The sequence below is a fragment of the Idiotropiscis lumnitzeri genome, unplaced genomic scaffold, assembly GCF_059441095.1.
Source record: "Idiotropiscis lumnitzeri isolate Australia: NSW breed Sydney's pygmy pipehorse unplaced genomic scaffold, RoL_Ilum_1.0 HiC_scaffold_359, whole genome shotgun sequence".
NCBI lineage: Eukaryota > Metazoa > Chordata > Actinopteri > Syngnathiformes > Syngnathidae > Idiotropiscis > Idiotropiscis lumnitzeri.
The window spans coordinates 22,501-28,443 of NW_028283897.1; positions in this window are offsets into that span (position 1 = coordinate 22,501).

A 5,943-nucleotide genomic window follows, 5' to 3' on the forward strand; every position below is an offset into this window, starting at 1 on the left:
CCGCCAACAGCCTTCAGTGGTCGGATACCACGTTTGCAAGCTCCCCGCTGGAATGGGGACTTAGAAGAAATGAGGGGAAAATTCCCCCGGAGCTCCGTGCCTGAGGGCGGGCTGTGAGCCGCGCCGCGTCCGCCAACAGCCTTCCATGGTCGGACACCATTGTTCGCAAGTTGCCCGCTGGAATGGGCACATAGAAGAAATTTCGAGGATAACATCCACCAGAGCGCCAGGGCGGCCGTTATTGCAGTATGCGTCCGCCTGGCAGCTCTCTTCCGCGGGAACCATTGGGCAATTTCTTTCACGGAGGTGGACATAGAAGAATTTTTGTTTCTAAAAACGTGGTTCCTAAAAATGTGCCCCAGGTGTTTTGGAAAACCCGGGTAAACCTGGGAAGTAGGCAAATGACCCTCTGACTAGGGGTAAAAACGTTTGCCTACTGCAGCGCCCCTAATGCAATTCGGCGGAACTGCAACGCCCCTGGTCGCCTAAACGCTACCCCTGGTCGCCTAAACCTCACCCCTGGTCGCCTAAACCTCACCCCTGGTCGCCTAAAAGTCACCCCTGGTCGCCTAAATTGTCAACCCCTGGTCACCTAAATTGTCAACCCCTGGTCGCCTAAAGGGGACTTAGAAGAAATGAGGGGGCAAATTCCCCCGGAGCTCCGTGCCTGAGGGCGGGCTGTGAGCCGCGCCGCGTCCGCCAACAGCCTTCAGTGGTCGGATACAATGTATGAAAGTTCCCCGCTGGAAAGGGGACTTAGAAGAAATGAGGCAAATTTCCCCGGAGCTCCGTGCCTGAGGGCGGGCTGTGAGCCGCGCCGCGCCCGCCAACAGCCTTCAGTGGTCGGATACAATGTTTGAAAGTTCCCCGCTGGAAAGGGGACTTAGAAGAAATGAGGCAAATTTCCCCGGAGCTCCGTGCCTGAGGGCGGGCTGTGAGCCGCGCCGCGCCCGCCAACAGCCTTCAGTGGTCGGATACAATGTTTGAAAGGTCCCCGCTGGAAAGGGGACTTAGAAGAAATGAGCCAAATTTCCCCGGAGCTCCGTGCCTGAGGGCGGGCTGTGAGCCGCGCCGCGTCCGCCAACAGCCTTCAGTGGTCGGATACAATGTTTCAAAGTTCCCCGCTGGAAAGGGGACTTAGAAGAAATTTGTAAAAATTCACCCGGAGCTCCGTGCCTGAGGGCCGGCTATGAGCCGCGCCGTGCCCGCCAACAGCCTTCCACGGTCGGATACAATGTTTCAAAGTTCCCCGCTGGAAAGGGGACTTAGAAGGAATTTGTCAAATTCACCCGGAGCTCCGTGCCTGAGGGCCGGCTATGAGCCGCGCCGTGCCCGCCAACAGCCTTCCACGGTCGGATACAATGTTTCAAAGTTCCCCGCTGGAAAGGGGACTTAGAAGGAATTTGTCAAATTCACCCGGAGCTCCGTGCCTGAGGGCCGGCTATGAGCCGCGCCGTGCCCGCCAACAGCCTTCCACGGTCGGATACAATGTTTGAAAGTTCCCCGCTGGAAAGGGGACTTAGAAGAAATGAGGGGGAAATTCCCCCGGAGCTCCGTGCCTGAGGGCGGGCTGTGAGCCGCGCCGCGTCCGCCAACAGCCTTCCACGGTCGGATACAATGTTTCAAAGTTCCCCGCTGGAAAGGGGACTTAGAAGAAATTTGTAAAATTCACCCGGAGCTCCGTGCCCGAGGGCCGGCTATGAGCCGCGCCGCGCCCGCCAACAGCCTTCCTTTGGTCGGATACAATGTTTCAAAGTTCCCCGCTGGAAAGGGGACTTAGAAGAAATTTGTAAAATTCACCCGGAGCTCCGTGCCCGAGGGCCGGCTATGAGCCCCGCCGTGCCCGCCAACAGCCTTCCACGGTCGGATACAATGTTTCAAAGTTCCCCGCTGGAAAGGGGACTTAGAAGAAATTTGTAAAAATTCACCCGGAGCTCCGTGCCCGAGGGCCGGCTATGAGCCCCGCCGTGCCCGCCAACAGCCTTCCACGGTCGGATACAATGTTTCAAAGTTCCCCGCTGGAAAGGGGACTTAGAAGAAATTTGTAAAAATTCACCCGGAGCTCCGTGCCCGAGGGCCGGCTATGAGCCGCGCCGCGCCCGCCAACAGCCTTCCACGGTCGGATACAATGTTTCAAAGTTCCCCGCTGGAAAGGGGACTTAGAAGAAATTTGTGAAAATTCACCCGGAGCTCCGTGCCCGAGGGCCGGCTATGAGCCGCGCCGTGCCCGCCAACAGCCTTCCACGGTCGGATACAATGTTTCAAAGTTCCCCGCTGGAAAGGGGACTTAGAAGAAATTTGTAAAAATTCATCCGGAGCTCCGTGCCCGAGGGCCGGCTATGAGCCGCGCCGTGCCCGCCAACAGCCTTCCACGGTCGGATACAATGTTTCAAAGTTCCCCGCTGGAAAGGGGACTTAGAAGAAATTTGTGAAAATTCACCCGGAGCTCCGTGCCCGAGGGCCGGCTATGAGCCGCGCCGTGCCCGCCAACAGCCTTCCACGGTCGGATACAATGTTTCAAAGTTCCCCGCTGGAAAGGGGACTTAGAAGAAATTTGTAAAAATTCACCCGGAGCTCCGTGCCCGAGGGCGGCTATGAGCCGCGCCGTGCCCGCCAACAGCCTTCCACGGTCGGATACAATGTTTCAAAGTTCCCCGCTGGAAAGGGGACTTAGAAGAAATTTGTGAAAATTCACCCGGAGCTCCGTGCCCCGAGGGCCGGCTATGAGCCGCGCCGTGCCCGCCAACAGCCTTCCACGGTCGGATACAATGTTTCAAAGTTCCCCGCTGGAAAGGGGACTTAGAAGAAATTTGTGAAAATTCACCCGGAGCTCCGTGCCTGAGGGCCGGCTATGAGCCGCGCCGCGCCCGCCAACAGCCTTCAGTGGTCGGATACAATGTTTGAAAGTTCCCCGCTGGAAAGGGGACTTAGAAGAATTGAGTAAAATTCACCCGGAGCTCCGTGCCCGAGGGCCGGCTATGAGCCGCGCCGCGCCCGCCAACAGCCTTCCTTTGGTCGGATACAATGTTTCAAAGTTCCCCGCTGGAAAGGGGACTTAGAAGAAATTTGTGAAAATTCACCCGGAGCTCCGTGCCTGAGGGCCGGCTATGAGCCGCGCCGTGCCCGCCAACAGCCTTCCACGGTCGGATACAATGTTTCAAAGTTCCCCGCTGGAAAGGGGGACTTAGAAGAAATTTGTGAAAATTCACCCGGAGCTCCGTGCCCGAGGGCCGGCTATGAGCCGCGCCGTGCCCGCCAACAGCCTTCCACGGTCGGATACAATGTTTCAAAGTTCCCCGCTGGAAAGGGGACTTAGAAGAAATTTGTAAAAATTCACCCGGAGCTCCGTGCCCGAGGGCCGGCTATGAGCCGCGCCGTGCCCGCCAACAGCCTTCCACGGTCGGATACAATGTTTCAAAGTTCCCCGCTGGAAAGGGGACTTAGAAGAAATTTGTAAAATTCACCCGGAGCTCCGTGCCCGAGGGCCGGCTATGAGCCGCGCCGTGCCCGCCAACAGCCTTCCACGGTCGGATACAATGTTTCAAAGTTCCCCGCTGGAAAGGGGACTTAGAAGAAATTTGTGAAAATTCACCCGGAGCTCCGTGCCTGAGGGCCGGCTATGAGCCGCGCCGTGCCCGCCAACAGCCTTCCACGGTCGGATACAATGTTTCAAAGTTCCCCGCTGGAAAGGGGACTTAGAAGAAATTTGTAAAATTCACCCGGAGCTCCGTGCCCGAGGGCCGGCTATGAGCCGCGCCGCGCCCGCCAACAGCCTTCCTTTGGTCGGATACAATGTTTCAAAGTTCCCCGCTGGAAAGGGGACTTAGAAGAAATTTGTAAAATTCACCCGGAGCTCCGTGCCCGAGGGCCGGCTATGAGCCCCGCCGTGCCCGCCAACAGCCTTCCACGGTCGGATACAATGTTTCAAAGTTCCCCGCTGGAAAGGGGACTTAGAAGAAATTTGTAAAAATTCACCCGGAGCTCCGTGCCCGAGGGCCGGCTATGAGCCCCGCCGTGCCCGCCAACAGCCTTCCACGGTCGGATACAATGTTTCAAAGTTCCCCGCTGGAAAGGGGACTTAGAAGAAATTTGTAAAAATTCACCCGGAGCTCCGTGCCCGAGGGCCGGCTATGAGCCGCGCCGCGCCCGCCAACAGCCTTCCACGGTCGGATACAATGTTTCAAAGTTCCCCGCTGGAAAGGGGACTTAGAAGAAATTTGTGAAAATTCACCCGGAGCTCCGTGCCCGAGGGCCGGCTATGAGCCGCGCCGTGCCCGCCAACAGCCTTCCACGGTCGGATACAATGTTTCAAAGTTCCCCGCTGGAAAGGGGACTTAGAAGAAATTTGTAAAAATTCATCCGGAGCTCCGTGCCCGAGGGCCGGCTATGAGCCGCGCCGTGCCCGCCAACAGCCTTCCACGGTCGGATACAATGTTTCAAAGTTCCCCGCTGGAAAGGGGGACTTAGAAGAAATTTGTGAAAATTCACCCCGGAGCTCCGTGCCCGAGGGCCGGCTATGAGCCGCGCCGTGCCCGCCAACAGCCTTCCACGGTCGGATACAATGTTTCAAAGTTCCCCGCTGGAAAGGGGACTTAGAAGAAATTTGTAAAAATTCACCCGGAGCTCCGTGCCCGAGGGCCGGCTATGAGCCGCGCCGTGCCCGCCAACAGCCTTCCACGGTCGGATACAATGTTTCAAAGTTCCCCGCTGGAAAGGGGACTTAGAAGAAATTTGTGAAAATTCACCCGGAGCTCCGTGCCCGAGGGCCGGCTATGAGCCGCGCCGTGCCCGCCAACAGCCTTCCACGGTCGGATACAATGTTTCAAAGTTCCCCGCTGGAAAGGGGACTTAGAAGAAATTTGTGAAAATTCACCCGGAGCTCCGTGCCTGAGGGCCGGCTATGAGCCGCGCCGCGCCCGCCAACAGCCTTCAGTGGTCGGATACAATGTTTGAAAGTTCCCCGCTGGAAAGGGGACTTAGAAGAATTGAGTAAAATTCACCCGGAGCTCCGTGCCCGAGGGCCGGCTATGAGCCGCGCCGCGCCCGCCAACAGCCTTCCTTTGGTCGGATACAATGTTTCAAAGTTCCCCGCTGGAAAGGGGACTTAGAAGAAATTTGTGAAAATTCACCCGGAGCTCCGTGCCTGAGGGCCGGCTATGAGCCGCGCCGTGCCCGCCAACAGCCTTCCACGGTCGGATACAATGTTTCAAAGTTCCCCGCTGGAAAGGGGACTTAGAAGAAATTTGTGAAAATTCACCCGGAGCTCCGTGCCCGAGGGCCGGCTATGAGCCGCGCCGTGCCCGCCAACAGCCTTCCACGGTCGGATACAATGTTTCAAAGTTCCCCGCTGGAAAGGGGACTTAGAAGAAATTTGTAAAAATTCACCCGGAGCTCCGTGCCCGAGGGCCGGCTATGAGCCGCGCCGTGCCCGCCAACAGCCTTCCACGGTCGGATACAATGTTTCAAAGTTCCCCGCTGGAAAGGGGACTTAGAAGAAATTTGTAAAATTCACCCGGAGCTCCGTGCCCGAGGGCCGGCTATGAGCCGCGCCGTGCCCGCCAACAGCCTTCCACGGTCGGATACAATGTTTCAAAGTTCCCCGCTGGAAAGGGGACTTAGAAGAAATTTGTGAAAATTCACCCGGAGCTCCGTGCCTGAGGGCCGGCTATGAGCCGCGCCGTGCCCGCCAACAGCCTTCCACGGTCGGATACAATGTTTCAAAGTTCCCCGCTGGAAAGGGGACTTAGAAGAAATTAGGCAACTTTCCCCGGAGCTCCATGCCTGAGTGCGGGCTGTTTGCCGCGCCGTGCCCGCCAACAGCCTTCAGTGGTCGGATACAATGTTTCAAAGTTCCCCGCTGGAAAGGGGGACTTAGAAGAAATTATGAATATTTTTGTTTCTAAAAACGTGATCCCTGAAAATGTGCCCCAGGTGTTTTGGAAA